Here is a 12,791-nt window from a genome sequence, read left to right on the forward strand (position 1 = left end):
AGTGCTAATGAATCTCAAACTCAATCGTTGTAATCACACTCTCAACAATTCAACACTTTGGCTATTACACTCTCAAACCTTGTTCACACTCTCAAGAAATAAACACACAATGCAAAATGAAACCACCTTATCACACTGCCACTCTTATTAAAAAAAGAACACCACTCCTGGAAACCATTCTCTCAACAAATGTTGAAACACACATTCAAATGAAATGAATACACGATCAAACTGTAACACAAATTAAATAACTAACACACTATCAAAGGGACCGGTCCAAGACTTATGATGTTACACAATACAGAGGTTAGAATTATGTAATCATTAAAGCATGAATAAGACTTATAATAACAGTAACAACAATCACACATGAATTATAATTGAGAGTAAATAAATTAAAAAACTACAGTTCCTTCCTAACAAGTGATCCCTGTTAAGAAGGAGGGACCTTCCTGCCCAACAGGAGCTGGTACACTACATAACACACAAGCTAGTCAACAAAAAGATATGGCACCATGAATGATTGAGATTTCATTAATGAAACATACATGATTACAACGACGGTGCTCTCCCCCTCTATCACTTTCTCTCTCTTTCTATATGTCTATCATGCGCGGGTAGAGAGCACACTTCTTTATAATTTCATATTACAATGATAAGATCATCATGTGAATCTCTCAATTCTCATGTGATCTAATTTGAGAATAAATATTAACAAGTTGATAATAGTTTCCAAGGTTAGGACAAAGTTGTAACAACTTTTCCAAAATAAAATTATTATCAATAGAAAATCATAACTGTTTTAGTTGCGATGTCCATAAACTTCTCATTTAACAGTCAAACTATCTTTTGACTAGATGCTTTCCAAATTGATCTTCATAACTAATTGAAGGAGGTCAACGCATTCAAAATAGAACTTTGTGTGTAACAACAATGCTCAGTGAGTCCTTGTCGTGTCCTTAGTGAGGCACAAATGGAAAGTGTAATCCTACAACAACATCTCAACATAATACAAACCCTGCAATAGCCCAGTTGTCAATTTTACGAGAAAAATAACCTGAAACAATAGTTATCATGCAAAATTACAAGTAGAATTGGATCATAAGGATGACATATAAAAGGAGACATACTTAGGTTGATAAAACTTGTTACGCTGGCAAAGTATGGCCTCGAGAATAAGAAAGGTTAAAGAAAATGTAGGAAAATGAGTGCAAAAATATGCCAATTTCATGTCCCAACATCTCCTCCCAAGTTAATTATCTGCATGTCCTCACACAGACTCTTGTAACTGGTTCTTGATGTTGGAAAATTAAGGAGTTTGTATATTTTCCTTACTTGATAGTTACTTGTGATATTTATTGGAATTTTATTATTATGTTTTACTTCTTCATAAAGAAAATATTAAAACATGAAGATCACAAAACATAAAGAACACAAGATATAGGCTCTACTCTAAGGAAAAAACCCATAACTGGGGGAAACCTGAACAATCCTCTTCTTATAGAATCAGATAAAGATGAGACTTCCAAGATCCAAAGACCAAGACAACTTCCTCCATAAGATCCCCAAGTCAACCCTCCTCCCAAGTCACAGTCAAAGGAAAGCTTCTTCAAACTTCAATCAAACTGCAAAATCAGATCACTGTCTTATTACAAACTTCAGAGAAATTTCGACCTTGCTACAAATTGTAGACTTGTTAAAATTTTCGACCCTGTCACAAAGTTGTATATTGCTTCATATTTTTGGCCCTAACATCAAGTTGCAAATTGTTCCATATTTTCAACCGTGTCATCAAAAGCTTTAGAGAACTTGTTTATCCTTCCACAAAGACTCTCATGTCGTTTCCATTGTAATTCCCATGTCATTATATAACCTTGCAAAAATTTCCACTATTTTGGAGGAGGATTCATGCCTATAAATAGTTGTTCTCACATATGAATATATGCGTCCCTTTGAGTGAGATGACTTGGTCTTATGGAGGTCAATTTGACTCTTTTCGATTAAACAAAAATTATTTTTCCTTTTTATTACAAAGAGTCCAAATGAACTTTTGTTCAAATTTAATTCTTTGACTTAATTAAAACCTAGAAGCATGGAAAACATGCTTAACCTAGACTTGAGCATGAAACCCATGCTTGAACAAATAAAATTATTTTTCTTCTTTTACATAGAAATACAAATTGATACAAGAATGAAGACTGAACCTAGTTACCTTTCCAACATTCTCTCTTAACTAGGGAGGTATTCATATTGACTCTACAGGTCTATCTCAAATTTAAATATTCTCATAAGAATGAATCCAAATTGATAAGCATCGATGATCATCATTGTCAACATTGTCACATTACCAAGGCCTTTACATGTAAACTCTAGTTCTTACAAGATCAAAGCATAATGTTGGTAGGCATTCCATGCGACACCACACTGCCTCATCGAGGTACATACTCCACATAGGGTACCTAGACTATATCTTTCACTAGACCATTTCCCTCAAGGAAATGTCTATCCATGGACCATTCTTATCCAAGTACATGTACTTGACTTAGGATTTACATCCTAATCCATCATAGTACATGACTCAGGAATCATAGTACATCCTCCAACTCGATTTCGAGGAGGGTTACATGTAATAAATTCAATACCCCACTTTGTGAAAGGACCGACAACAATTATAGGGTGAAGAGGAGCGGGTGGAGCACACATCTTACGATCAAAGATTTGACAATTGTGGCATTTCCGGACTGCATAGATACAATCTTTGAATAAGGATGGATAGAAATAACCAACGCACAATATCTTTTGGGCTGTGGCATACCCAAACATATGACTGCCACACGCTCTAGAGTGACAGTCATTTAGAACCTTTTTCAGCTTTATTTCGAGCCGGTGGCCACCAATCACGAAACACTAGTCCTGTGTGTTCCATCTGTATACAAACCATTGCAAGAGGTCTACTTGGGCCCTCATACCCTGTATGCCCCAGAACTTTAGCAATCTGCATGCTCTTAATGCCTGCATTGTGGGCATATGATTTAATGCGGCAAAATCTATATCCTCATGCTTGCGTTCTTGCCAAATTAGCATTTTGAATGTCCTACAATGCATAAAAGACATATTAGAACCAGAGAGTTCAAAAAATTTTGGGCAAAAACGGAGGAAAATAAATTTTAAAATTCATTTTCGCGGGGACCGCACCCACCAGTTACAGACAGTGCGTAGGTCCGCACGGGCTATAAGTAATAGGTGCGGACCCACGACTTTTTTCTTTATAGAAAAAAGTCGGCGTCCACAGGGGCCGCGTGTTGCACCTGTGGACCCCCGCGAGCGAATTTATAAACCTATTTTTCCCTTAAAAATCGAATTTAAAGTCTAAAATAAAAATGTAAATGGATGAAATGCAAGTTAAGGACGACGTGGATTACCTGGAGCTGACGGTTTTCGATTCCAACAGACAGATTTTCTAGAATCTTCACAGGAAATTTCTTACCCAAAAGCTCTCACTTTTCACTCTAAACTCAAATGGTAAAAATGAAGTTGGAAAACCCCTCTTTATAAGTTTTTTCGAATAAATGAATTTTTAATTTATTTATTTTTCACTTTAAAACGGTAAATTTTTAAATCACTTTTATTTATCTTAAACAAGTATGTGCAATGTTTTGAGTTTTTGTGCAGAATATTGGATTTTTCTGGAAAATTTATCATTTTTCAACAAAGAGTATACTTTTGTCACCTTTTCGTACTCTTTCAAAAATTTACGAAAAAGCGAAGCATTGGAGTCCTCTTTAAGCTCTTTTCAGACTCTCGAAAATTGAAAAGATTGCCGAGCACTTGATTGTTCCAACTCGTTAAAATAAACGAATAATCGTCCCTTCAATATAAGTTTACCCCTTTTATGGACTAAAATGGACTATTTAAGAAAAAGGTACATGTTGACTAGTTACGGTCAATAAAGTCCTCTTTAAACCCTTTTCAGACTCATTAAATATGAAAAGATTGTCGAGCGCTTGCCTTTTTCAGCTCGTTAAAGTATTGAAAAGTCATCCCTTTTGTAATATTTTATCCTTTTTTGGGCCTAAGGGATTATTTTATGAAAAATTACCCCCATGGATTTTTCTTAAGTTTTTCTTCTAACTCCCTAAAATTGAAAAACACTGAGTTTTTCCTATACTAGACTTGTTAAAATTTAACAGTAAAGGACCTGTTCAATTTCAAACAGGAACGAACCACTCCTTCTTAGGGTTTGAATTTTAAACTAAGTTGGACTCATCCGAAGGATGAGCTTATAAACAAGCAAATGTTATCCTCCTTAAGCTTGTCAAAAATAAAGAGGTACTTGCTAGAAATGGTGGGGGAAAAGAGAGAAAAATGAACCTATTTGTTACACTTTGTTTTATAAAAACCCGTCAACCACTCTTGAACACGACACTTTTTGTTCACCTGGGTTGGGAAAATCCTTTGCCTAACAGTTAATCAAACCACATTGAAAGTCTTTAGCTGGTTTCTGGGTATTAGCTTTGGGTCAATTTTCACCAAACCATTTGCAGTGTCGTTATGTGTTCAAGAGATCAGTTCAAACAAACCATTCATTTGCAAAATATCTGTCATCCATTTTGACCATCCCTGAGTCAGTCCTTGCTAATATATTTCTTCAAAACTTGATCTATGATTTTGTGTTGTGGGCTTGCCTACGACGGATCACTTTCTATCGACTTTAGCTCATTATCTAGGAAGTTGATCTAGAAATCGTCAGTACCTTGAAAGCTGCATGCCCTAATGGCAGTTTTCTTGCCTTCGACGATAGGTTGCATCATTGACCTTCGATCGAATGATTTTATGACATGTTCGACTTCGACTCATTTATTCACATTTCATGGATTGTACTGGGTACTTTGAGAGCCATTGACATTACTGGTGGTTTCTCTCACACTTGTTAACAATTCACATCATTGACTGGTAACCAAGTGGTTTCTACCATGTTCGACTTCGATACATTCATTCACATGGATAGAATCGTATTAGTTTAGGAAGCGGAAATCAAGACCCTGGATCTAGTTTCTACAATCCAGGTTGCGAGGAATTTTGTTATTCATTATATAGTGGACTACTCATAAACAGATGGCTGCATCCATACTGTGCCTACATATGTCTATTCTCTTGATGTATTACAAAATCATTCCTGTACCAGAATAGTTTAGTTAGTTTTGATCTGAGTATGGGAATGCCTACCTCAGCGATGATATGTCTATATATATATGTTTTGCATTGAATGTTTTTACAGGTTCCGACTGGGGTGTCCATAGGATGATCCTTGAAATGATAAAGTACTTCACTCTTCATACATGAAAGATTCCATCTTCATCTATTATAGACTTTTCACTTTAGGGGGCAATCTGTTGCACTAAAAATTGTCACCTTTGACATTCTGCAATCTATGTGAGTCCATTACCACTCATACTGTCCTCCTTTGCAAGTCTAAAGCCTCAGTTCTTCATATCAAGCCTTGAAAGTAAGAGAAAATCCCTAAAAGTCTTTAAAGCTATGGTTCCGCACTTTCTCTTTGCATTACCTACAGTCCCACACCTAATGGTCATGTCCTCTGCGCACCTGACCGCTCTGTATTTGTGTTATGGGTGTGGACCCCTATAAAAGTTAAAAAGGCACGAGTACATTCTAAAAAACTCACTTTCAGTCATTTCTAGAAGCTTCTAGAAGGAATCTTGAGGTGGCAAGTTTGCTCTCTTAAGGTTCATGCACTCCATACCTTAAGGAGCTAACCCCTTGATGTGAGGAGCTTATCCCTTTGAAGGAGGATTCTATCCCTTCATAGATGTACCTGTAACCTCCTCCTCTGCACTATAAAATGAAGCATTGGGTTGGTTACTGGGGAGGTTAAAAAAGCTGAATATTTTTGAGGTGAAATGTTGCTGGAACTTAGTATTCTTTAGTTGAGTTTTTATGAGGAGAGATTACATACCTCTAAGAGCTCATTTGAAAGCGTGCAAGGCTTGTCAAAGTAAAGGAAATTCCTGTTTCAGACCCCAGGAAGAGCTTGTTCAACATCAAGGCTGAAAAGGTTGTAAGGTTCTTCTACTTCAAAGTTAATACAAATAAGTTTGTTTTTCTCAATAAGCTGTTCATTTATGGTTTATTTTATGGATTCCTTGATCACCATAATAGACATGATTTATGATATTTACTATGTAGGTGCTATTTAATGTGTGCTTGTTTGTGATTGCAGGTCTTTAAAGATAACTCTTTCAAACAATTGAAGGATGACTACAACAAACAAGCATTGGATCTAAGGTAGGGTCTTAACACCTTTATAGCATTTATCTATAAATCGCATAGGTTAGAGAAAGATAGGTTTGTTTTTCCTTTTGTTGCTAGACTATCTTCTAATACTAGGGAGATCGGTCTTGTCTGCAAGATCGATTAATCTAGCCAACACTGTCCAAGATGCTTACCTAATCCACCATTCTCCTTATCTATGTCCTTGTACTTGACTTAGGTTATCATTCCTAATTCGTCATGGTACCTGACACAAGGAGAACCATGCTAATTCAAATAATCGTTCTCCCTATCCATGATGCACGCACTAGACTTATGGTTGTTAGCCTTGGCGTAGTATATGACATAGGGTGAACCAATGTCCAACCTTACTCCCTCTCAACTTGAGAGGAGAAATCCATGCTCACTCCCTCTCAAGCAGGGAGAATTTATAAACAAGACTTAGCTTGTGGCAGTAGTACTCATACTTCCCTTACATTAGCTATTAGTTATAATTGTAGCCTCCTCAACCGACCCTCTTATCACTGAGATTGCTTATTTTACAACTCTTAGGGATCCAAATATGCCTCATAACATATTATTATGTTTTACTTGAGATCTTCATTTATAGCATCCAAGACTGTGTCCAACACTACTTCCTGCTCTACTTCTTGCCTTGAAGACAATTCATCACATAGTTCTGATAATCACAATACTAGGTCAACCGATCCATTATTCACTTAACTTGGCTAACAACGCAACTCTATAGTCTCACTTAATTTTTCCCTCTAGACGTTATATCAATATTTACAAAACAACCAACTCTTAGGGTCTTCAAATAAGCCTTCTTGTCAGTATAGCCTCTAGGATGACTATCGTTAGGGTTTCTGTGCATAACCCTCAAATTGATAGTCCTTAGGGAACCAATCAAACTGCCTTCCAATATCTCCAAAATTTCTAACATAAGGTATTCCAAACACAAACAACTTTATAGTGAGTCTCTATTGCTTTACTATCCTTACAAATCTGTCTGATTCTTGCACTTCACTGTATAGAGAGCTTCTTCAAATCTTCCCTCTAAACATCCTTCAAATTTTGAAAGACTGCTTCTTAGGGTTTCTTCAAAAGTCAATCAATGTACAACCCACTTAATGTGACAAGTTTGCCACTTGTCCACAACACTTAGGCCTTACCAATCAACCACTTATAGTCCTCCAATTATTATACATATGTTGCTTCTTTATCTGTTCAAAACCAGATTATGCAAGCCCTACCTTGTTTCCCATTTGCATTCACCACAGTACATTCTTTGAGGCTGAATATGGCCCACTTGAAGATTAGGATTCCCTCAAAACAATGTGGTCATACCTCTCTTCATTTAGGGTCTCAGCCTCCCATTCTATGCATTTTTCACAGAGTTTAGGACAACCCTTTAAGGGCAACACATCATTTGAATGATCCCTAAACTAGGGCACAATCAGAGACATCTTCTTGTTGCCTTCCTAACAGCCTTAAGATGCTCAACAACAACTATCCTAAACTATGAAAACACATCCTTTAGCAACAAATCAACTTGAAGACATCAAATACATACCTTTTACACCTTTCTAGAAAAGTGCATCTACTGTAGAAACTTGACCTGGTTAGGGCTTCTTTCCAGTCTACTTCAACCATACCAATGTATTCCAAAATTTCCTCTTCTAGCTGTGATGCTCCTCTGCCTTCAAACCACCTTCCTTCATTGGTTTCTAGGATAATTTCCATCCCTTGTTTAGGCCTTTCGTCCCTCTTTAAATTCAGGTAAAGAGCTCCTCCCTTTTCCCAACAACCACAGATGTATGCAGCCTGCTACAGAGGTCTGTCCCTATTACACAACATTTTGTCACTGTCCCTGTACTCCTCTTTCCATGATCCTGGAGGACCTCTATAGTGACTCCTACATGCTTTCCCTTCATGAAGAAACTCCCATTGTGTCCCTCTTCATGAGCAGAACAATTCCCTTTTGCACCATTTCCCCAAAATATTTTGTTTTTCCTAGTTTACAAGACCGGCGCTAATGACCCTTGTCCTCCTCACGCCGATATGCAGGGAATAACATTGTCCCTAGCACCAATCGGAACGACTGAGCTTTGTTTTAGTCGCGTCGATCCTCTTTTGGAAATTTTTTTAAATAAGGAACCGAAGCTTCTAGCTCTAGAAGTTTTGTAACAAAAGTCTGGTAAATGGTTGAGTCAAATGAAGTCGAGGATGTCAGCTTGGGATCCTTTCCCCTATAAGGATGGAACTACCTCAAGAGATAAGAGCTTCTCCCATGAGAAGAGGAAACATCTTCCATCCATTCATGCTATATAAACCTCCCTTTTTTCCCAAGCACAAGCTAGTGTTAATGTTGGTGTGCTAGCGCTAATTAAGTTTGAGTAAAAAACAAGCTATCCATAGTTGTATCTCTCTAGTTGTGTGTGAGGGAGAGGTGTGAATTTGGCTTAGTGTGAAGCCTAAAGGGAAGAGCTTTAAGACTATCATTGTTGAGGCCATCATGGAATGCTAACGGAAGTGTGTGGGAACCTGCTTTTGTCGGAGGAGAACAACAACGTCAAGGCAATGGTTGTAATCTCTTCTTGATTCAATATATGCAACTATCAATTGATTTCCTACATAATGTGTCATCTCACATGTTTATGGCTTAATGCTTCTTGACTTGTTAAGTAGGTTAAATTACAATTTGTCTATTATCACGGTTGTTGTTTGTTATTGTTTGCTTGTTTCAGGTGTTTGAAGAAGGAAACAGGAAATAGCTGGAGTGAGCAAGCAAGGTCATCACCAAGCGGGATAAGAGTACTAAGAGGTAGGCCCTCTTAATTGAATCTAACCTAAGGAAACCTTCCATAGAATGTCTCGGTTGTGGCTAGACCCGTTATCGGGCTAGAGGAATTGTTTGTGTCCACACTTATAATTTTACTTCACCACAAATTGGCAACTCCACTGGGGAAACTAATGCTTCTGTTTGTTTGCTTGGAATTTCATGGTTTTGTGTGAACTTTTCTAGTTTCGCATTTCCCTTTAGTTCTGTTTGTTTTCCTTTGCTTACTGCTCTGGGTTTGAAATTCATAGTAGTAAGTTTGGTCCCAACTTTTGAATATTTTTTTTTTTTTTAGCATCCTCACTCATCACACTTAATTCGTTGTCAGTCGCGCCAACCCCCTTCTAGCACTTTTTTTCAGTTAGATAGTCGCGCTGATGCCTGTAAGTGAAGATTAGGGTTTTCCCCAATATTGACCAGTGTGTTTTTCTCTCATGATTTCAACGCTGTAAGCTTTTTAGGCTGTCTTCTCCCTAACTAGAGAGCTACTTTTCATTTGGTTTGTTTGCTTGTTGATTTGTCATATTTTCTCTTGATTTCTTGGGTCATTAGATGGTTAGTGGCACTAGAGAATCTAGATTGTCATCCATTCAATTGATTCAGTGAGTCAATTTGTTAGTGCATTTACTCCTCGCATTTCGTTTATGGTCCTTCTACAACTTTGATCTCCATTACACAAGTTTGAAAAGTTTTCGTTTGCATGTCTAAACATTTATTTTATGGCATAGATCACAGTGCTTGTCTTGTTTTTTGGTAAAGTCATTGTGTCATTAGTTTGAAAGAGATTCTCTTTTCGTGTTTTTCATTTTCTTGAGAATTGATTGTCTCAAAAACTTTTTCATTGAAGTGTTTTGTAAGAAATTCATTTTGTCATTTCATGAAAAGTACAAAATTCTAGTTTGCTGCATCAATGTGTTACGGTAGTTAGCATCTTTGAAGGCTAGGATTGCATTGGCATTTGAAAAGAAAAAGAATTCTCTTTGCTTTTGAAAGGATTGTTAGGGTGTACTTGTTAGGAATTTAGGAATTGGAATGTATTTTTCATTAGTTTATTTTCTCAAAAAGTGAAGTAGTGAAAAATCATTTTTCTTTCGGTTGCTTAGTTGTTTGCATTTGATTGTGTCTTCTACCCTCTCTAGTGTAGACAATTCATCGAATTGAAAGGGTCTTGTCTCATTTTGTTGCATTTAGGGTTTTTCGAGTCACATCGCTAAGGCCTCAAAGCTAAGACATAACTCAAGATAAAATTTAAAATGAACTCAATTAACCTAAGGTGCATTTGAAACCTAACGATCACATCTAGAAGGTCTAGGCTAGAGACGTGTTCCGACGTCTTTAAACCTAGCAGCTGTCGTTAGCTTCGGTACTAGATAGCGCTAGTACGGATTTGTGCTCCCCGTACCATCGAGTATATAATAGGAGACCCCTCTAGGCTTCAATCCTTTATCCATAGGAAGCCGAGTCGGCCACCTTGCAAACGTGATACATCGAACACAACATTCGGGGAGATTGCTTGCCCGTACTTCTCGGTTCACCGGGAGGTATTATGCAGTTCACGGTTGCCTGGTAATCCTTTTTACCTAGATCATCCAGAGTAGTCATTTGATCTTTTTGACTCATTAAACTTAAAAGATCATTCAAGCGCTTGTCCTTTCGAGCTCGTTTCCAATCGAAAGTGATAGAGTCATCTTTGTTTCTTTCTCGACTCTTAAAACATGAAAGAGCACCAGTTTATTTATGTGTCTTAAAAAATTGATTGCCCACGATCTTATAACATCCTGTTAGTCTTTTCTAGACCAAATCATGAGTTTTCCCTAAAGAACATTTTAAAGCCTTGAAGTTTATCTCTCTTTTCCTGTTAACTAAGACAAGGTCATCGTGGCTGAACCATCTGGTTCACCTAGTTCCTCTTCCTCTCCTCCGTCTGAAAGATTGTTTGAGGAGCCTTTTCCTGAATTACCAGAGTCGCTTGAGGACTAAGGTGCTGAACTTGGAATAATTATGAGCATTCAACCTTTGTGATCTCGTCCTCCTCCTACTTCAGATACTGGGTCACCTATTAGTGTTGGCTCGGAATCTCCGACAATCTCGTCCAAACTCCTGAGAGTTTTCCGACTACTGACGGTTAGCTTGGACTGGTTATATATCCTCTGAATCCTTTGTTCGAACCTGTTGTGATATCACCATAGTGTCCATATAGTCCGTACGATTAGCCAGGTGTTCCTTTGGAATTATCCCCTCGTACATCTTCGGTCATTAATCATCGTTTGTTCCCAGCTATGGAAATCAAAGGTGATGCTCCAGTTACCTCTCTAGATGGATCAAAAGTTTCTACTGCACACAATATTGAGGAGGAAGAACATCAATTTCCTCCTGAAGGGTTCTCCTATACAAGGAGCATTCCCATAAGTGTGTATCGTGAATTGTCGCCTAATTATGTGACTTTGGAACAATTGGTCTTAGGTACACCTAGTGCCTCATCACTTTACCATAACCTTGTTTGGGCATCTCGCGCTATGCTTACTACAAGTCCATTCATTGCGAACTCGACCTCCCAACAGGCTGTTACCTCAGTCCCGGTGCAACCACCGTCCCGAACCCTCTTGTATTTTTCGTCCCAGTCACTAAGTGGCTAAGTTGTGCCACCGCCTAGGGGGTAGAATTTGAGTGTTTCTATGGTGTCAGGCACCACCAATGTGAGTAGCTCACAAGCTCACATGGTTGGCATGAACCAACCTTCTTCTGGTGTTATCCAAAACCCTGCTGGTCCTGTTGGATCAAGCAATGTCCAGTACCAACAGGTTCAAAATCTTGTTGGTCCGTATGGGTCAAGAAATTTCTAGTATCAATAGCCTTATGAGGCTCAGGTTTAGTACCAAACTCCTTACATTCCATATGGTTCTCAAGGAATGGTCAATCTGCCTTACGTCCTTCAGTCTGGGTAGTACATTCAGCTTGGCTCATCCACTTTTCAGGGTGGCTATGGCCATATTCAGTTCGGAAATTTTTCAGGCACTGTTCAAGTACCCTTGCAGTAGCAAGGACAATGTATGTAGCAACAAGGGCAACCTTTGTTGAAGCAAGGGTCGTCCACGCAATAGTAAGGGTAGATAATACTTCAACAAGGACAACTGCAACAAATGCAGGGGCAACCCTCACAACCATTGCAGCAAACCATGCAGCAGCAAATGCAAGATGCTCTGTAGACCTCCCAGCCTATGTCTTTGCAGGGCCAACCTCTGCAGTCGCAGGGGCAGTCGCAAGGTCAACCCTTGCAATAGCAGAGCCAACCCGGGAAACATCAACCCTTATATACATATCAACAAGGCCAACCCTTGCAAGGACAAGGCCAGAGTCAAGTCCTGCAGCAATAGGCCCAAAATCCGAATGTCCTAGGTCAACAGGTACAAAATCCTTTTGTCCAAGGGTAGCAGGTCTAGAATCCCTATGTCCAAGGACAACAGGCATATAATCCTTATTTCCAAGGACAACAGGTCCAAAATCCTCTTGTTCGGGGGGAAACAGGTTCAAAACTTGTATGTTCAGGGACAACAGGTGCAATATCCATATGTCTAAGGTCAACAGGCTCAACAGCCTCTCAACCCATATGTTGCTTATCAACAACCTATGACCGGATAGTTCCAAGGTGTTCAAGGTCAAAATC

The sequence above is a fragment of the Pinus tabuliformis genome, chromosome X, assembly GCF_031772625.1.
Source record: "Pinus tabuliformis cultivar Carrire ecotype Pingquan chromosome X, CPIR1, whole genome shotgun sequence".
In the NCBI taxonomy this organism is placed as follows: domain Eukaryota; kingdom Viridiplantae; phylum Streptophyta; class Pinopsida; order Pinales; family Pinaceae; genus Pinus; species Pinus tabuliformis.